The sequence below is a fragment of the Hibiscus syriacus genome, unplaced genomic scaffold, assembly GCF_006381635.1.
Source record: "Hibiscus syriacus cultivar Baekdansim isolate YM2019G1 unplaced genomic scaffold, ASM638163v2 tig00002840_pilon, whole genome shotgun sequence".
NCBI classification, from domain to species: Eukaryota; Viridiplantae; Streptophyta; class Magnoliopsida; order Malvales; family Malvaceae; genus Hibiscus; species Hibiscus syriacus.
The window spans coordinates 4,931,261-4,953,878 of record NW_024061947.1 but is presented as its reverse complement, the minus strand read 5'-3'; the positions used below and the strand labels follow the sequence as shown (position 1 = coordinate 4,953,878).

The 22,618-nt window shown below is 34.8% G+C and overlaps 1 pseudogene; it reads left to right on the top strand.

The window, feature by feature from the left end:
- Window positions 1-9: 9 nt before the first annotated feature.
- LOC120151845 lies at window positions 10-9,102 on the top strand (annotated as a pseudogene).
- Window positions 9,103-22,618: the final 13,516 nt, after the last annotated feature.

Sequence of the window (22,618 nt, the reverse complement as noted above, 5' to 3'; positions counted from 1 at the left end):
AGCAAGCCAATGCAGGGACTGATCAAGATTAATGTGGATGCAACATTTAGTAAAGAATCACACTTAGCCGCCATTGGAGTTGTGGCCAGAGACGCACATGGCATGGTCCTTGGGGGATTGGCAAGGAAGATTGATCCTCCCTTTACGGCCGAATCATCTGAAGCTACGACATTCTCTCAAGGTATTCGCTTTGCTACTGAGAACGGGTGGAACAATGTTATTATTGAGGGCGATGCCATATCGATTGTGTACATGTTGTCTAACCAGACCCAGAACAAGACCTAGGACATTTCTACAGTTGTATTGTTGCTCAATGAGGCTAGATCGCTTCTTCTTGACTACCCGTCTTTCAAAGTGCACTATGTTAGTAGGGAAGCAAATAGAGTTGCTCACACGTTAGCACAATGGACATTATCGAACCACAATCCAGTCTGATTTTTCCTAAATGAACCTGATTGTATTAAACAACTTGTCATTGATGATGCTATTGGAATATAAGTTATTCTTCCTTAAAAAAAAAAGATCGTGTCACATTGATAATGCTACAACAATCACCTTAATCCATGTATATTATTATTATTTTTATTATTATTTGTTTTTAAAGCCCAATTCATCAATCATCAATATTTTTTCTTATTTTTAATCCTAAAAAACTCTCTATGACATTTCCTGGTCAAACTAATTGTAGGTCAATAGGAGCTCTTAGTTGAACTAACAGATCCTTCATTAGATCAAAATAAATTTGAAGTCGTAAAACGCACATCAAAATTAAGTTTGAATCTTTACTCCTTAATTATTTATAATTTTAACCCTATTTATTTAATTTTCTTTTAACTTTGTGATCAGTTAATGTAAGAATTCATAATTATATGTGCTACGTATGATTATGATCAGAGTTAATTCATATGATCACAAACGAAATCAACTAGTACAAATCATAAATGAACGCATTTTTAATAGAATAATAACGAATATATCTAAACTCAACTAGAATGATTATAGATATAAATAAAATTAAAATATTGATTGAGAAAAGATTAATAGTTATATTGTTTTGACAGAATAGTTTTTTTAATAAAGTCAGATAAGTTAGAATTTTTTAGTACACACGTCAGTTATTATTAAAATAACATGTATGTAACATTTGTTATGGGTATATATATTATTATTATATGTAACATTTTTTCGGATACTATTAAAAAGATATATGCTGAAAATATGTTTGTAAATAAATTATAAATATTAAGTGAATTATTCAAATCAAGAAACTGTGCAACGGTTATAAGGTTTTTAAAAAAAACCCTAGACGTTGAAAAATTATTACATGGTCTCAGCTCACCACGTCATTTGTGGTATTAGCCAATAATATTTGTTCAAATCATTTTTTAAGGTGAATCTTCATCACTTTCGTAAATGTAAATAAAAAGTGTAGTTATTTGGAAGTTATTTTAAAATTTGTGACTCTCATTCACTGAGACCATAAATGACGTGGTGACTCGGGTCCATCAAATAATTTTTCACAGATGTTGGTTGTTGCCGCCAATATTTCTTGATTTTCTTTACTTTCTTATTCTATATCTTTTTTCTCATGGTTGGAGGAAAACCTAAGAAATGATAGCCTAATTCAAGAATAAGGAACGACAAAGAATATGTGCAACAAAAAATGTTATAAAAAACATAACATTTTGAACACAACCTAAAATGTTAACTTTTTACTAACATTTCCGTTTGAACAAAAGATGTTATCTTCTTCAAAACGTTTTCGGTTGGTAAATGAAAACGTTACGTTCTTTATAACATTTTCAATTCAACTGAAAAATTAGAAAAAAATTAACATTTTAGCTTGCGCCGAACGGAAAATGCTATATTTTTTATATCATTTTAGGTTGCGTCCATTCCCTGTCGTTCATTAACCTTAAATTAGGCTATCGTACCGTAGAACTACCCCATGATTGGATTTGACATCTTAAAGACTAATCAAGATGGTGGTTATTTGTTTCTCTACTTTAGACCTTTGAATTATATTTGGATATGTTGTTTGCATTCGTTGATAGTTTTCTCATGTCATCCAACTCTAATTTGGGGTTTTAGGTAATGTTTTGGTAGCTTGATCACTTTTGTGATTCATTTGCAGATGTAGCAAAATTTGTTCATATCTATATTTTTTTCAAACTTTTTGGTTAAGTTTTTAACATTTTTCTTGTATAGTTGTATGATCTTAAGTGACTAATTTTTTTTTATGTTATTGGTTATAAAAAAATATTCTGATTATATATTTAGTTTACGATTATAATTATAAACATTTATTATAATTCTAAATATTTTCTTTTTCTTTAAGTTGAAAGTGGCATCTTCTATTAAAAAATAAATTCTAAATATTATTTTTTATAATATCAAAATTTTGAAAATTTTAAAAAAGAAGTGGAGTGAAGTACGAGAAATCCCCGTCCCTCTCCAATCATATCCTCAGAAAAGAACGCTTTACTCTTGATCTTAACTCATATGTCCAATTAATTTATAAACAATTTCTTCTTAACAAAGGGAAAAAAACATTTGGCAAAACGTCTTTAGCAGCATTTTCACGACGACGACAACAATAATAATCACAATCAGCATATAAACAAAACCAAACTACATATGCTACAAAAGAAATGGATCACAACCCATCATTTATTTATGTTTGAAAACCGACCACATATGTATATGTATATACATCCAAACATATACCACAACAAACATGTCTAAAACTTTGGAATCGGAAATTGAAAATCATTAATAGCCCATAAGTGGAAAGGGTGGTGCATGTCATAGTCTTCAAACATTAATATTCATTGCAACAACAATACTGCAAACAAAGATACCAGCATGGAAGAACACAGCAACACACCAGAAGCCGGAAAAGTAAGGCCAGACCCGGTGTCCATTGCCGGGGAGGGAGCTATATCCTGTGCCATGATCCTAGATACATAACACACCACTACAACAAACATTGCCACCATGATGTGATGATGAGTTGCAGATACTCCAAATCCTGCCATTGACGACTTAACCCTAAATTCACCTACGGAAACTAAGCGAATGAGGAGATTTGAGGTTGGGACTGTATTTGGCTTTTGGATTTATAGGCGTCTCTTTTGGTACGTCAAATTTCCTATCAAACTTAGGTTGAGAAAATGTGCAAAACTTACATTAGCAATTTCCCTTTATTGCCTTTTAGGTTACGGCTTGTGGGCACCTACGAAACCTTTTAGTCAACCAATAACCTAATACTATATCTTTTCTTTTATGCAAATTTCATTTGCAATATATATATTAGAGATTAAGATTAAACTAAGTCGGTAATTATAATTTTTTATAATTTTTATTCGATATTAATAAAAGTTTTTTTCATCCATAATTTTTCTTATTTAAAATTTTCATGAAAAATAAATATTATTTTTATATTAATTTTTATTCAATGATATTTAAATAAAAATTCTAAAACATATTAAATACTTCAATCGATCAATTCTCATATTTATGAGTGATATATATCACAGTAGAATCGTCAAAATTGACATAAATGTTGATTATTATTTTGAATAATAAATATAAGATTGTTGCACCAAAACTTGATTAATTAAATTAAACTAACAATAAATGTAATTTTGCTTTTTCCATAAGTTTCTTCTATAAAACGACAATGGGCGTTGGGTGTCCCTTTTCACTGACATTGTTTGATTGTTTATTATTATTAAAATTATTGTTATCAGTAAAAATAAGATGTTACTGGACATGGAGGAATTATTCCTAATATATTGAATTAGATTATCTTATGTATACCTATTATATTAAAATAATCCCTTAAGGGTTGGCTTAGTGACCGGTTTTTCTTTTCTTTCTCTCAAAACTTTGAACATTACAAGTTACTTCACAAAATTATTGACATTAAATTAGCAACTTAAGATCACGTAAGGACCATACAAGGAAAGATTAAAAAATGTAACCAAAAACTCGAACAAGGATCGATACAAACAGATCTGATTACATTGGCAAACGAACCACAAAAGGTGATTAAGCTATCGAAAGACCATCGACGAAACCACAAATCAGAATCGAACGATGTGAAAAAACTATCCACGAATGCAAGTCAAGTATCCAAATCCAACCCGATGGTCCAAAGTAGGGAATTTCAGCATAACAACAGATAAGCGTCATCTTGATCAGTCGTGGTGATAAAGGCAGATGAAAACGTGGCATAAAGGTAGACTTATTGAAAATTAAAAACAAACGAAAAATAAAGATGTGTTATAAATAAATAAAATGACAATAAAAAATATAAACGATCGACAACCAACGTCAAAGTAGGTGTCCGTGCCAATCAAAAAAGATGAAAAGAAGAAGTATGAATTGCACACCACAAATGAGAGAAACTAAAAAAATTAGGGTAATAAAAAAGGATTAATTATAAAGAAGTTTAATTTCTTAGTTATGTTTGATTGATATATTATAATTATATTATTATTGTTTATATCATATTTGGTACTACAAATTGCAATTACGCAATTATATAAGTTTTAAGTTTTAACATAATATTAAGAAAGTGTTTCGACACTCAAATATAATTGCATGAAAATATAACTACTACTATAATAATTACACACTTGTAATAAAAAATTTACACTAAAATTAAAATTTAATACTATAATTAAAAATTAAAAAGATAATGACATAAACAATACAACAAACAACAAAACCCTATTCCCATATGCTATGGGGTAAAGAGGAGGTAGGGTAGTAGATTGCCCTCAATACCAGGTTGAGAGCAGCTTCCGTGGAAGACCTCCGGCAGTCAGGAAATTAAAAATAATGCTAAAATGTAATGCATGTATAAATAAATAAATAAATACATCGTTGAACAATCTTCATATGTAGTCTTCATATGCGCATATGTATTGGGAAGTAATCCTTGCAAATAAATCACTGCGTAAAAATCTCTGCATATAGACAGAAACGTAAGACCCAGACAAATTTAAAAAGAAGACCTGAAGAGAATGATACACAGAAGTCAACGATAGCAAGCTATGAGAAGGTATAAAGTCAAATGGGTTAAAACCTAAACTAAGGCAACATAACTTCGCTACCATAGTTCTTAGCCCTCATAAATTCCAAAGACAGAAACGTATAAAAAAATAGAAGTCATGGAAATTACTACAAAGGCATTAGAAAGAAGACAAAAGATGTTACACCCTATGGTTGTGACCCGCACTACTCGGTTACCCTGGTCTTAAGTCTCCATACTTTCCTATCAGAGGTCATGTCCTCGGTAAGGGCTAGATCCTTCAAATCAGATCTCAAGCAGTCTTCCCACTTCCACCTTGGTCGTCATCTCTTTCTGGCACCGTCGACTGTAATTGACTCTACCCTCATGACCGTATCCGACAGTTTTCGCCTAAGGACATGCCCAAACCACCGTAGTCTTCCCTCCCTCAATTTTTCGGATACTAGCACCACCCCTAAGGACATCCTAATAGAAGAGTTTGGTGTCATGACCCACAGAGTCTTACCACATGCCCATCGAAACATTCTTATTTTTGTGGCCTCCATCCTCCTTACATGATCCTTCTTGACTGCCCAACATTTTGATCCATACAGCAGCGCTGTCCTTATTGTCATTCTATAAAAATTTTCCCTTAAGTTTTAGAGGCACTTTCTTGTCACACAAAACTCCAGTAGCAACCCTCCATTTTAGCCATCTCGTCTTTATACGGTGTGTAACGTCATCATCTACACCTTCATCTTTATGTATCATAGACCCTAGGTACTTAAAATTATCATTTGAGGGGAGAACGTGTCCTTCGATACATACTTCTACATCTTCATCATTTTGGTTCCCACTGAAGTTTGAACATAAATACTCTGTTTTTTCAATATTGATCCTTAGACCTTTTTCTTCCAAAGCAGTCTTTTAGGTAGCCAGTCTACTATTCAGCTCAGTTTTTGTTTCAGCAACTAGGACAATGTCGTCAGCGAAAAGTATACACCATAGGACACCGTCAGGTGTCGTACAATAGATGTTGTCCATAATCAATACGAAGATGTAAGGGCTAAGAGCCGACCCCTGGTGGAGTCTGATTTCTACCAGGAAAGCCTCGGTGTCGCTAACTGTAGTCCTAACATATGTAGTAGATCTACAGTACATATCACGAATCGCCCGGATAGAAGCAGTTGGAATCCGTCTCATTTCTAAGGTCTTCCATATCGTTTCGCGGGGAACACTATCATATGCCTTCTCAACGTCAATGAACGCTATGTGAAGATCTCTATTTTTTCCCTATATTTCTCCTTAAGCCGTCGAAGTAGATGAATCACCTCCATAGTCGACCTGCCTGGCATAAATCCAAATTGGTTTTCCGAAACCCTAGTAACCTGTCTCAACCTAGCCTCTATCACCCTTTCCCATAGCTTCATTGTATGGCTGAGTAGTTTAATACCTCTGTAGTTGCCACAACGTTGGGGATCTGCTTTATTCTTATAGATTGGAATCACCGTAGACTCTCTCTACTCCTCTGGCATCTTAGCAATCTCTAAAATAATATTAAAGATGTTGGTCAACCACTTAACTCCCTCATCTCCTAGTGCCAACCACACAGTGATAGGAATTTGATCTGTACTGATAACTTTGTCCCTCCCCATATTTCTAAGAGCCATTTTGACTTCCTCAAACCCAATCCTACTTGTAGGGCAGTCATTGGCCGTAGTATGATGGTCGGCTGACCCATCAACAGTACTTTCTCTACAGGGAGAGGAACCTTCATTAAACAAGCCAAAGAAGTAACTATCCCAAACCCTCTTAATATCATGATCTTTCACTAAAAGAACACCATTGTTGTCCTTAATAAACCTAATGTTACCTATATCATTTTTTCTATTTTCCCTGGATTTTGCAAGCCTGAAGATGTCGTTTTGTCCATCGTTGGTGTCTAATCTCTTGTACATTTCCTCGTATGCCTTATCCTTTGCTTTAGCCACTGTTTTCTTGGCTTCTCGCTTTGCATTCTTGTATCTTTGTTTAACTCTCGATCTTTCTTCGTCGTCATTGCATTGTAGAAACTCCTTGAAGCAAGTTTGCTTTGTCTTCACCTTAGTTTGTACTTCGTCGTTCCACCACCACGATTCTTTATGTTCCTTGACCTTCCATGTCGACAACCCAAGTGTGTTTTTGCCTACCTCTCTGATGGAATTTGCCATATTTTTCCATAATATATCTGCATTATTTGAGTTTGTAGTTCCAAAACCTATAATAGACAAAACCTTACTCCTAAAGTGATCAGCTGTTGCTCCATGGAAGTTCTTCCAAAGGATCCTAGGTTTACCAAGTTCAGCCCTTCTATGAGTGCTCCGTTCGTGGCGTACACAGAACACCAAAACCAACAATCTGTGTTGTGATGCACATGCCTCTTCAGGGAACACCTTACAGTCAATGCAAGCCCATCGATCTTGATTTCGAATCAGGATGTAGTCGATTTGGGTACAATGTCACCCGCTATGGAACGTAATCAAGTTTACATCTCTCTTGTTAAAGAAGAAGTTAGTGACCACTATATCGTGTGCAGTAGCAAATTCAAGCAACGTTCGACCCTCCTCGTTCCTACAACCAAAACCCCCATAAACACCGTCATACCCGTCAGTTGCACTACCTATATGGTCATTGAAGTCTCCCCCTATGAAAACTCTTTGGTTCTCCGGAATACTCCTAAGTACATAATCTAATTGATCCCAGAAGCAACGTTTCTCCCTCTCCCCTAGGCCAACGTGTGGGGCGTACACTGAAAGGATATTCACCACTTCCGCTTCTATAATAACCTTAATCATCATGATCCTATCCCGGTATCTACAAACTTCAACTACATTTTCCTTGAGCCTAGAAGATACCAAGATACCCACCCCATTTCTAGCGTTATCTACGCCTGAATACCACAATTTGTACCCATTACACTCTCTGGCGCGAGCCCCTTTCCACCTAGTCTCCTGAATACAAGCAAAATCTATTTTCCTATTACTAAGTACGTCGGTCAACTCCAGCAGCCTAGCATTTAATGTTCCTACATTCAACGAACAAACTCTAAGTTTATCATTTTGTTGATCATGGCCTTGTTGGGGATATTGTTGAGAATTTAAAAACCTTTTTCAGGACTATGTATAAGAAGGTAGCATCCTTTGTTGACTCCACTTCCCTTTGTGTTAACTAGAATTTTGGCTTTTAGTTCCATTTCATTCACTATGGTTTAATCAATCAACCCCAGGTCACTGAGGCTGATATTGAAGAGTTCGAAGCAAACTATAGAGGATTTGAATCTGAAAAGAAAGATATATTTGATCTTTATAAGAAGTGCAGGGGCAATATGAATAAGGCAGGCAGTGTATGTGTGTGTTTCCATTACGCCTTCCTGATTGTTTCTAATCTTTTTCGACAGGCTCTTCTGTTAGATGCTTTGTTTAGATCCTAAGCTTGACTCACACCGTTTCAAGGATTTGCTTGATGAGGCAATTGCTGCTAGTGAGTGAGTCTTTCTTCCAAGTTTTATTTACACAATCAAAGCATTGCTCCACTTCATAGCTATTTTAAAAATGGATGAGCTAGATTGACTATTAGGATGTGCATGATTCTGAGGCCTATTAAATTCTTACAGCTTCTAGTTGATGCTGATGTTTCAATGATTTTGCCCTTTCTTTTGGCTAATTAGGAGAATTGAAAGAAACCAAAGCCTATCAGAAATGGGCAAAGAAAGTATCTGAAATAAAGCCCCTTACCAGTCCCTTGAGAAGAAAAGAAAAGTGAGTACTCTTGTAATGCGTATTTTCCCTACACTTACGGATATTTAACTTTGTTGTGATGTAGAAATATTAGGGTTTTTCTTGGATGTTTAACAGGTCAGCTAAACAGTCAGAATCAGATCTGTTTGTGATTATATCTCAGCGCAGAAGTGAAAGGAAAGACCGGTTTGATTCCATGTTTTCATCACTGGTGTCTAAATATGGGGTAATGCAGATTCTGAACCTTCTGAAGAAGAATTCGAAGCTGCACAGAGGAAAGTTGAAAGCCGAAAGGCCTCCAACTAATCGAAGTGGAAATGACATCAGTACTTATACTATTTATGTGAAAAAGCCTTGTGTAGTAGGTTATAGAGTCTTTGTCTTGGGTTATCTTCTTTGTAATCCAAGGGAGTTGCATTATGTATGCTTTGTCCATAAAACACGACCCTGTGGATTCTGGATACCATAATTCCCTTTGCAGTTTAATTTGAGAGATGATGATGATTTCATCTTTGTCCAATGCTGGAAAATCTGTCCGTTGACTCATGTAAAAGAGCTTCAGAAATCTGAATAAATAATTGAAACAAAAAAAATTCAAAATCTACAGATGTCAGAAAATATTCGAGTAATCTACGCAAGAGATATACATATCGAATTAAAACAAAAAGTAAATAATAATTTAGAGTTTCGGATTGGAAAAATTATGGAGGATCCGGACCTCCATATATGTCGAGGAAGATGACTCTCTCTCTCTCTCTATATATATAGAAGATTCATGAAACTAAGGGATGAGAGTGATTTGGCTAGTGTCATACTATTGGACATCTGTATTATTTTTTGAATAATCTGAATTTGAATAGGTAAATCACTTTTGTTTATAAATTAGGGTAAAATATACAAATGTCCCAACGATACGATTCTACTTTGTTAAATCCAATAACTATTAAAAGTTTCAAAATGGTTTCTAAACTATAACATGTTATTCTGTTGAGCCCCCAGCTATTAAAAGTACAAAATAGTCACCCAACTATTTATATATTCAAAACTCTTCATTTTTCGTTAAAAAATTGGAGGACATCCGAGTTAAACGTTAACTTGTTGACTAGAAGATGATAAAATCTTATCCTAGAATCGTTTGAGTTGTATTTTGTTGATTGGCTCATCGTTTACATTATGTCTTCGAGCTAGTGCTTGAAATATTATGTTAGTGAGTCAATACTTGAAAGCAACGACGATGTCAACATATGTCATTAAAATATTATTTTATCATATCTCAATCAGAAGGTTAACGTCTAGCTCAGACGATCACCGTTTTTTTAACAGAAAATGACAAGTTTGGAACATATGGATAATCAAATGATCATTTTATAACGTTTAATAGTTCGTGGATTCAACAAAATAACGCCTTATAATCAAAGAATCATTTTGTAACTTTTAATAGTTGGAGACTCAACAAAGCAACATCCTATAGTCATGTGACCATTTGTATATGTAGACATCACTTTTTTCATTTTAAATTTAAAATTATTATTATTAAAATTATTATTATTATTATTATTATTATTATTATTACTATTATTAATAGTAATATTATTTATTATTTATTAAATATTACAAAGCCCAAATCACAGCCCAATTACATTCAAATCCCAGACCAACCAGAAACCCTAAACATTTGGGGTTTTAGCTAGGGTTTTCAAACCCTAGCCCCCAGCCGCCTCCAAGATTCCAGAAGGCCAGCCGCCGCCTCTGCTCAGCCGCCACCTCCACGTTGACGCTTTAGCTGTTGCCACGCCGCCGTCAGTGCCACGAAGCCACCCTCTACGAAGACTCCAGAAACACCACGCCTACCGTCCACGTCGCAGCTATGGGGTGAGTCACCACATAGTTTGGTGACTCACCAGAATTCATCTCTGGGACCGGTCCAACGAGAGCCTCGATAGTGGCTATAAAAGCCACCCCACCTGCAAGACAGAACACACACACAGCAAGCAAAGACACAAAGCAAGAACAACGACGGCAACACACAAAGAAAGAGAACCCACTACAAGCAGTGAACCAAAACAAAAAACAAAGAAAGAAGAAAGAAACTTACCCTTGGAGCCTTGACCATCGCCGGAAGCACTAAACATCGCCGGAGAACAGAAAATACCGAAGGTATTTTCATAGATCTACTCCGATCAGGAGCCATTTAAGGAAAAAAGACACCGGAACCGTCATTAGGACGGTCCGATCTACATTTTGGTGTAAAAATGATATTTTCCGGCCACCGGATGCGGTGGCCGGCGGTGAGGTTGGCGACAGTTTAAGGCTACCGGCCGGGATTGGCTTCCCTTCGATGAGGGAAGCTAGAGAGAAAGCAGAGAATTATGGTTCTCTCGTTAGAGAGAGAGAACCAGAAGAGAGACGAGAGAACCAGAAGAGAGAAAATGAGAAGGGCTGGGATTTTAAAACCCCTCCCCAAACGACGCTGTTTTGGGGAAGGGGTATATATGTAATTTCTCGCGTGGGTAAACCATACCCGCTGCCATCACAGTTTTGTAACTTTTCATTTTGGTCACTGAAATCAAATCTTGAACCTTTTAATTCGGTCTTTCGATTTTATTTAGTTTATAATTTAGTCCTAGCCTGTATACTTATATATATTTAGGGTAAATACCGTATTTAGTCCTTATAACTTTAATAACTTTTATTTTGACCTCTAATTAATTAATTAAGGATTAATTACATTAGTAACACCTAGTTTTTTATAATATTTCAAACTAGAGCATTTAATCTTGATATGTCATAATTTAGTCACTAATTTTAGTTATAAGTTTTATTACTTTTTATATTTAATTTTATTATTTATATTTTAATTTTATATGTTTAAATTATTTATTTTTATAATTATTTTATTATTATCTTATTCATATAAATATATAACTATATTCTTTTAAATAATAATGTTTATTTATTTTCAATATCAAAGAAAAAGGCAGTCTTAAAACAACTGGATGTCCTATTCTGGTATTTTAAATAATTAAACATTATAAAAATTATAATTTAGTTTCATTTAAATTATTAAAATTTTAAAATTTATTTTTATTTATTAATATTGAAGAAAAGAGTTGTCTTTAGGTACCTAGAAGCCCTTTTCTTATATTTTTGAATAAATAAATATCTTACTATATTAAAATAAATTTTTATTATCTTAAGAAAATGTTTTAGTCATTTATTTATTTTTTAATATCGAAGAAAAGAGCTGTCTTAAAGCACCTAGAAGTCCTTTTCTGATATTTCTAAATAAATAAATATTTTTATAAATATATTTAAATTAATATATTTTCTTAAAAATTATAGTAATAAAATTTGAAATAATATAATTAAATATATCTTTGAATTTTTAAATTTCTAATAATAGAGACAATTTATAATTAAAAAGTACCAATTTTGGGCGTTGTAGGGGTGCTAATCCTTCCCTAAACGTAACCGACCACGAATCCCTTTTTATTATTAAAAAGAAAGAATTTTTGGTTATAAACGCAGATCAGTTCATCTTTTAACTGATGTTTTCTTAAAAACTCTTTTTAAAGATAATTTTTAGGTATTCGACCTACCTGACCCAAAAGGCCGATGGCAACTCCCAAATTATTTTAAAAACCATTTATTCACATCACTTTTCCCACAAAGTAAAAAAAATTCGTGCCCAGACGAAAACCGGTTACGACAGCTTGGCGACTCCGCTGGAGATCCTTTCAAGCTTTTAAAATCAATTATAAATTGTCTCTATTAATTATAAATTAAAAATTCATATATTTAATTTATAATTATTTGTTTTCAATTTTTTTTTATATATACTTATTATTTTCATAGTATTTATATATATTATTTCATTTTATTTGCAAGCATTTTATTTCATTATTTATTTATCTGTTAGAGGTTTGAACATTTCTCCTCACACACAGCACTTGCATTGCATAACATAAGATTTCTAATCAAGCTTGTCCCTTTTAAGTGGGAGTGAAAGCGACGTCTTCGTGGGAATTTATTCTCCGTGTCAGACCTAGCAAGTAACTTTCGGGGTTTATATGCTCTATGTCTTCGTGAGAATTTATTCTCCGTGTCAGGCATAGATAAATGTGTCCCCTCGAATTGAACTCGATCCGCTTAAGTCTGTAATGGACTAGGATTGAGGGTTTGACAGCCCAAGGGGCATCAACAAGGACAATTCGAGTACCTTGACTCCTAGAACTGAAACTCTGCATATAATGAACCCTAGAAATTCTTCTAAGACAATACTGAACCTCTGTTCATAGGTATACACAAAGGAGAAATAAGCTCTAGCTTTTAATTTAATTTATTTCCTTTTCTTTTTCCTGAATAAATGCATGCGAACTAGAAATCATGCGGTTAGGATAAATTTTCCAAACAAAGCATGGAACTAGAAAGCATGAGGTTAAGATTTATACCTTGATAGATAGATTTTTTCCATTAGTTGGTACTGACTATTATATTTTTTCTTATTTTTTTATGCATATTACATTGCTCTAATCTGTTCATATTGATTTCTTTTGTTTACATTGCATGATCATGGCATAACTAAAAGGTGTTTACTTGAAAGACTGTTCATCATATTGGAAAGAAATCGTAAATGGACAAAAAGTTTTATGATCAAACAAAATATGATGCGACCAAGAAAAGACATCCCGAGGGAACTCCGAGGATAGAAGAGAGCTATGCACCTAGAGATCATGTGTCCATTAAGGAGCAAGAGGAGATACGAGAAATAAGAGAGCAGATGTCCAAGATGATGGATAGAATATCTGTTTTGGCCAAAAGAGAAGAGATTCCTGCACAGAAAGAGAGAAAGCTTAATAATCCTGCAATTTCAGATATGCAAAGGACTTCTGATCCTAACCAATTTGAGAAATTACAGACAGTCATCATTCGTATTCACAAGTCATCTGGAGATACCAAAGAAATGGTGACCACTGTAAAAGCTCCCAGAGAAGAGAAGAAATCATGTAACCTGAAATCATCGAAGTTTAGTCTGCTCCCGGCATCTAAAACTCAGGTTCAATCCAAGACAAAAGGCGGTTCTCATGTTGATGCTATACCTATATCATATAAAGAGTTGTATGAAAAGTTACTTGAAGCATGAGAAGTAGCTCCATATTACATAAAACCATTCCAACCTCCGTATCCAAATTGGTATAACATCAACGTTTATTGTAAATATCATGCCGGAGCTCAAGGACATACCATTGAGAATTGTCTTGCCTTCAAACGTCGAGTCCAAAGTCTTTTTGATCAGGGAATCTTGCAGTTTATGATAAATGATCAACCTAGTTTGGTAATTGAAGATCCTGCCAGATCAACACCAAATGTATTCAAAGGTAATAGCATCAGTAGGGACATCCAGAAGGAAGAAGATTTGCTGAGATTCGAAGCCCAAATATGTCATTTGAATGATCAAAACGATAAATTGAGCACCAAAATGGAAAGCATACAGGAAGATTTCCAGAAGGTCAGTCAAGCCTTTCAAAATACTGATATAGGGAACACCCTAGAAGAGTGGATAACAGGGGTCACCAAACTGAAGAAGAACTGTAACATATATGAAGGACAAGCCAATAAGTTTTCTCATGATTTACGAGTTACAGAAGAAAGATGCAATACGTTTGTTAGTGAATTGAAAAGATGTCAAGTCAAAAATCAAGTGTTGAATAGTGCTATGACCAATATGGAAGCATCATATCAGATCCATCAGCATGAGATTGATACTAAATTAGAAGCCACTATAGACAAGAACAAGACATTGAAGAAATGTTTAGATGATTATGGAGATCTTGTACGAGAACTTTTTGAACATAAAGATTCTCTCACAAAAAAAAAATGAACAACATTGTTTACAACTTCGAGAATTGACACAAAGGATGAAGGAAAAAGACAATGTCATGAATGAAGCTGCTGCTCAAGCAAACAATGTGGCTCATAAGCTGGTGGACTTAGCTGACTTCACGAGAGAATTAAAGCAGATGGATAACTCCACACCTAAGTATGAGTGGAAGTTAGTTTGGCTTTTAAGTGAAATAGAGAAATTAGGAGTGAAAGCTATTCCCTACATGTAAAAGTTTTGTTTGATGTACCGAAACTTTTGTGTTCAATGAAATCTGTTCTAAGATGATCACTCTTGAGTAACACCTTTTCATACATGCATTTACATTTTGTATATGTGCATTTTCATTTTGTATTCTTACTTTTTACATCTTTGCATTACACAGTTTGCATTCTTATTTTTGCATTTTCGCATTTACATTACATTGTTTTAGTATTGTTATATACATTAATTCTAAAAACATGTTAATAATTAATGAAAGGTTTTGTAACAGTAAAACCAAGGTCATTCATTCATTTTACTTTACCATCATCATGAAAACAATGGAGCAATCTTATGAGGGACTACAAGATCAGTGGCTAGAACAATTGATAGGGTTACCTCAGGATATAAGGAAATAAACATCAGATTCAGTACCAGATGGATCAAATCAAATTATTCAGTGTGTGGCATCTGATAAAAAAGCGATAACTGCTAAAGAGCAACCATGCTATCAGATTGAAGAGTTGAGAAAGATAATATACTCTGGGGCATCCCAATTGAACCCAAAGAATAGCCTTGTTCATTATTCACAGTATGAGGAAAGATTCAAGAAGATGGATGAAACAATCAAAAATATGAAAAGTGTTGATGCCTCCCACAAAGAATTAGAAGCAAGAGAGCTCAGTTTGGTTCTAGATTTGGTTATTCCCCATGATTTCAAAATGCCAAATTTTGAAAAATATGATGGAACCAGTTGTCCTTTAATCCATTTGAGAATGTTTTGCAGAAAAATGGAAGGATATTTAAGTTATGATGATATGTTAATTCACTCTTTCCATGATAGCCTTGTTGGCCCAGCAGTAGTCTGGTATAATCAGTTGACCCAAGAACAGATCAAGAGATGGGTAGATCTAGCTGATGCATTTTTGGGACAATATTAGTATGTTAAAGGCTTAGCTCCAACACGTATGGATCTTCGAAGAGTAAAGAAGAAAACTAATGAAAGATTTCAAGAATATGCCTTAAGATGGAGAGGAGTGGTAGCACAAGTTCAACCTCCCATATTAGAAGAAGAAATATCACGTATGTTTCGTGATTCCCTTCCATCGCCTTTCTTCGAGTTAATGCAGGCAAATCCGACAAAGGAATTCGAGAATCTTGTGACAAGTGGAGATTTAATTGAGAATGTAATCAAGGAAGAAAACTCAAAAGTCACATCCAGGAGCCCAACGGATCAAAAAGCAAAAGCTGATCATGTGAATGAGTGTCGCATCCAGAGTCCTCGCACTTGCAAAAGAAAAAGAGCAAGTAATTGTTCGGATCGACCAAAGAAAGTCATGCGATCAAGAAAAACTTTGAAAGTGTTCCAAACTTCCATTTCAGACTTGTATCCTCATTTGGTTAAAGGTCAATACATCACACCAAGACAAACTAAAGTGACATCAAACCCTTCTGCTCATAGCTATGATCAAGATAGTGTTTGTAATTTCCACCGGGGGTAAAGGGGCATTCTACAGGAAATTGTAGGCCACTGTTAAAAGAAATTGAGATGCTTGTTGACAAAGGGGTTTTGACACAAGAAATGATCAAGAAATGAGGGGCAAATGAAGAAAAGAACCCTGATCCTATTACATACCCAACACCATAGGAATAATGAGGCATGATGCATAAACAAGTGGAAGTTGATATCTACCACTGTAGTACCTTTCTACTTTCAGCATCCTGTTTGAATATGTTTTTTGTTCCTTTCTCCGCCTTTTGTGCAATAAATAAATATGTGTTTCTTTTATGGTTATGAGCAAGGAGTCAAATTTTAATCTTGAGATTATTGAGTATCAAGTAGATTAAATATTCTTTTAATTTTTCAAGAGTTATAGATCTATTGGCTAGTGGTAAAATTATATCTTCAATATCCCATCCAATGCCAATTACTCGACCCTTACCAAAACCAAATCCTGACACTACATTTATCTGAGATTATGAAGAAATGTCTCTACTTGTTTTTGAGGCATCAACTCTAGATGTTTACCTTCTCGGATAGAGTTGGTTGGTTTATGATATTACCCCTTTCACCATATACATGACTTTAAGAGTCACACATTTATCCTTCCAAACACAAAACCATCATAAACCAAAAGACCTCAAAAGAACCAAACTTTCAATTATCCGTGAATTTTACTGCAAGAAGAGACGAGATGAGGCATCATGGACCAACTCATTGATGATAATTTCGAGTGATTAGGACATACTCAAAGAAGAAGGGGAAAGTGATTGATTGAAATAAATATATCATGCATTAATTACATTTTTCATGTAAGTAAAATTAATCTTGAATATTCATCCCCCTGGAGATACCTCTTTTTACAAAGGTTTCTGTGTATGAGATGACGAACGGCATTGTTTCATTTATCCTTTAATATATATATATATATATATATCCTTTGTTGTCCCCACTTGAGCCTGAATAATTTTTCTTCTGATTCAACCCTAACCAAATATCACCCTCCACATTGGGGGGTAAAGTGAAGGATATTTGCCCACAAGAATAAAAATTGTCAATACAGTTTTATTACGAAGACAAGTTTCCATGAAGTCAAGAAAGTTTTGAACTACAAGGTACGTCAAATACAGAGTGCTTGAAGATCAATCCAATTAAGAATAATGGAAAACCTCCAAAATGCAAAAGGAAAAGGAGGTGCTCAAAGCAATTGAAGTATTATAGTCATCCAGCAAAGAAAGAAAAAAAAAGGAAAATTGAATCAAGATGGGTGACTTATTGAGCCTCAAGTTACAAGGTTGATCAAGTACAAACAAGAAGAGCAAGAAATGATGAAGATATGAGAAATTGGAAATGAATCCAAAATTTGGCAGTCTAGAGGGATCCAAATGATGGAAAAATCCCCAACAAAGCATATCCAAGTTAAGCAAGGCAAGATTGATGGCATCAGAATGAATTGATCCTTGGTTTGATTACCCTTAAACACTTATTTGGGCCTTTTTATCCATTTCTTTCGTAACCATAAGCCATGGCCTACGTTACGTACCTGAAAAAGTCCATTCTAATCATACATGGATTTCTAAGTAAAAGATGATATCTTTAGAATTCATTCCGCCTCCCAAGATTGATTTTTATTTGCAAAAATTGGTTTTTAAAATCTTTAATGCATGATATGAAAAATGATAAAGGGGGGGTTCAAGATGTAAATTTTTAAATAACATCTTGAAACCAAAGGAGGATTCGAGTTGAAAACCTAAAAAAGGTGGCTTGAATAATGAATGGTGCAACAATGACATAAGAGACGATCTTAATGAAACACCGCACATCCCAAAGACGTTCATGAGAGTCTGGAAACGAGAAACATATTTACAAGATGAGCATAACAACCATTTCTTCAAATTAATGGAAGCCCAAAGAGACATATATGTTGGACTAACCTGAGAACCTGAGAGACCTTACTTTACCAGAATCAACCTACACTTCAAATCAGTCAATAATTTTGACACTTGCTATAGGACTATGATTTTTGAATGATTTAAAAGTGTAGTTGATTTATTTGATATTTATTAAACTCATTGTTTATGATCTGATTCTATTGTGAACCTGAGAAGGGCAATAATTTGTAAAATTCTTTCATTCTTCAATAAACAAAGGAGGAAAAAACATTTTCAAACAGGGCAGTCTCAAATGAGAAAGGTCCTTGAAGCAAGTTGATGCTTATTCTACCTCTGTTGTAGAAAAAGAATGAACGAGGCCATAATAATGAAGCACTTCACATTTTTTAAGGCAAGTGGTCCAAAAAGCCAGAAAGTCTGGAGAATTGAACTTGTGACACTCTCCTATGGCATTATTAGTAGCTCATCAAGAAAGATTATCGTTTATCTCATGCTGAGGGAGATAAGCATCACCAGACATATTATTTTCCCCAACCATCAATTCATGTTCTCTAGAAGATTACATCATAGAGCCATGAACAAGTCACTACCTGCACTCTGGTTATACCGTGATACTGGCTCAAGTCTTATTGCTACTTCTTCTATGCCGATCATTTTCTTTGTCAAAATGATATCCACTATGTCCTTCAGAAGATTGCTGAATTTGAATTTGAGGACTTATGGCACAAAATAAGATATTGGAACAGAATCTACCCTTATAGGCCTTTTATATAGGGTAACATTGGTTACAGGATTCCAAAAATTGAAGATGACCAGTTTTACTGTCAATTAAACCTTTCCATGATTCGAAAAGAGTAGGATATTTTGGAGCAGCAGAAGAGACAGTCACTGTAGCAGTCATTGTAAGAAAATGCACCAACAAAAATATTCTAATTCATCACGATAATGTTTATTTCTTCCATTAAGGTTGTTACGCTGGATGCCATCGACAACAAGGTCGAATCCACCAAATCTACTCATCAATTGCTACAACCGATCATCATTCAGTTCTTGCATATCTGTTTTCAAAAGTATACCAAGACAGTAGAAGGTAACCTCTGCATCACTGATTCCAGAGAAAAGAGACAAGACATTGATATCACCGGGGAACATGTCTCTAGCAGATCCTCCTCCTCGTGTATAGTTTTTAGGGAAACCTAGAAGCATTTCCACCTCATCAAGTTCAAATGGAGTAACTTTATTCCTTCCAACCCATACCAGATTCCATTTTCAGCACTCATCAAGAACATACTTCTGGACACTCGAAGGTGGCTCATTGTCACAAGCTTCAAGAACCTTGCGGATCCTTTCTGTCAATTTGGCACTTCCTGTACATGTTTGTAAACAGTTCAACTTTGTTCTTGGATCCTAGGAAGGCCATCATTTCTTTGTCAATGGAAAAATATCATGTATAGTGCGTGGAGAAAACAAGATAAGAGAAAATCTGTTCTCAATTGGCAGATTATGAATATAGCCCCTTTTCAGTGTAGTAGAATGAAAATGCTTCGAATCTACAAATTCTGGCTCTACATCGAATAAGTACTGTGATATTCCAGTCCAAACATTAACTGGAGCAAGTTCTACGTTCTCGTAGTAGAAATAAGGAGACCCAATAGCATCTTCTGGAAGTGTTCTTTGAGTTATCTGATCTGGTTCGGTAGGAACCCCAGAACCAATCATTGGAATTAAAAGATGAACTGCATGATCGTCTTCATTAAGAAGCTTCTTTTCAAGCTTCTTCTGCTTATTCCTTTTCCAAAAATCATAGCTCGAGTTTTGCCTTTTCTTGTAATTAGGGTCATTGCATAATGGCTTCCTATCTTCTCCTGAAAGAAGTGCGTCAGCAGCCTTAGCCATTTGAGCAGCACATATAAAATCTATCAATTCTGCAATTGATGAATCTGGACCACATCTCTCCATGGCTATTGAAGCCTCAACCTCTGAGAATCTCATTTTTGTCAAGCATAACAGTTTACTCTCCTCATCAAAATCAGAATTCATGATTTCCTCGGTATCAGAAGAACTATCAATATCTGCGAAATCATCCTGAAAGATCACTTCATAATCAGATGAGTCGTTATCGGAATCAACATGTTGCATGGGTGTGGATTTTTCAAGAGCCTGTACCATTGTATATGTAGTCTTGCTATTGCATCAGATTACTGTTTGCATAAATTGGTTTCTCTCCCATAGAAAAGTATATTTCAGAGATGGCCTTCTCTAAAAGCTGATAAGCCACTGTTTCAGCCTGGAAACGATTACCAAGCTATTTTTACTATGTCTGATTAAATCCCTCCAGATACAGAAAATGGTCACTTCATTCAGAAGACACATATCTCAGACGTTTCTGTCAAAATGATTGATTGATTCTTAAGTCTGTGACAACGTGAAGAGAATTCTTCCAGTTACTTGACAACACTGCTGTTTAGTTACACCATAATGAGAGCATTCAAGATAAACAGATTTAGGGCACGAATAAAGCTACAAGTACTTACAACAATTCATTGTCAAAATTGGACCTTGTGGGGATCATGACATTTCAATCAAATAGACGTCGAGAGTAAACCAGAAACAGAAAATTGAGGCATCTCGAAAGCCCAATTCAGACAGATCTAGAGGGACATTTTGAGGGTCCATTTTCAACCAGAAATAGAATAGCGGGGCATTTTGGGTATTCTTGGAGGCTCATTTCAACCAGAAATAGAATGTTGGGACATTTTGAAAGTTACTTCAGACAGATCCATATGGGGCATTTTGAAGTCTCAGATTAACAAGAAGCAAATACTGGGGCATGCTGAAAGCCCCTTTCAAATAGAATCAGGAATATTGATGTATTTTGAACGTTTATATTAGCAAATGTTGGGGCATATCGAAAGCCTATTTCAGACAGAAATGATTCATGTGGGGCATTCTGAGGGCCCATGCCAGTATGAATATTTGGGCATTTTGAAAGCTCACATTAACAAGAAACCAATGCTAGGATATGCTGAAAGCCCCTTTCAATCAGAATCAGGATTGTTGATGCATTTTTCAGCAATGCTGGGACATGCTGAAGGCCCATATCATCACGTGTTAAAGATCATTGATTTAAGAAAATATTTCCAATGAGACAGAAAGATATGAAGAATGAAAATGATAAAACAGTGATAGTCGAGCTGACTATATTGCTTCGTTCATCAGGAAGTTACATTATGATCATGTTGTTGAACAAATATCTGCTCAACAAGTATATTTTCAAATACCCAATCTTCTTAAACCATGTGTCACATGACAGTGTGTTCTTTGATAAACTACATCATGATTGCATGAATAAAGATGGTCCCCAGGTAAATTACTCGATCCAGGGTTTAATTTTTCAAGATATCGGCTTTGAATTTTACATTTTGTGTGTCAGTGATAATTAAAAATATTTTTTTGAGGTTCCTGGCAGTTAGTTTCAACCATACTGTTGGGATTATGAAGCTGTTTTTGACATCAGGTTTTACTTGCTTGATGACATTGGAATGGAGACTCGACTCATTTACATTACTGTTATTCCTGTTGTTATTGGGATCATCATTACTAGCCAAGATGAATTGAGTTTCCATCTATTTTAGGTTTTATCATGTGCGTTTCATCCCCAGCAGCAAGAAATCCACGGATATCTTTCTGTACATTGATCCTATAGCTGAAGTATTTCTACTTTCTACAATGCTCATTATGAAAGAAAGCATGATCAGTATCACATTTGCCTTTTGCAGAGATGATATCAAGATTTGTTGGTATCTCCTATTCAATTCGACACCAGCATATTTTGTGAATTTGACCAACTTTTTGGTCATACCAACATTACACTTGAATCCCCACTAAGTTTTGTTCTCAAATGGTCTTGTGACATCATTCAAAAGCTTTGAACACTAGGCAAAGAGCTTCAATGATTGAAAAATCTTAGCAGAAGCCATAGAAAAGGATGAATGTGTTGTCAAACGCTTTACGAACGTCTGAGCAGAAACCACAAGAAAGGATGAATGTGTTGTCAAATGTTTTACGAACATCTGAGCAGAAGCCACAGGAAAGGATGAATGCGCTGTCAAATGTTTTAAGAACCTGCTATTTTGATATTGAACCAATGTTGCGATCATATGGTTTCCATTTATTGATCCAAGATGAAGTCTGTCTTCTTCAACTTCAAGATTAAAAGTGAGATATAATGAAGATTTCTTTCCACATAAGGAGAGCTGAAATTTTGACAACAAGAAACTAGTGGAGTCAACTAAAGTTGAATGACAGGTTGTTGTTAAACATCTCGACATGATATGGTCCTAGTTC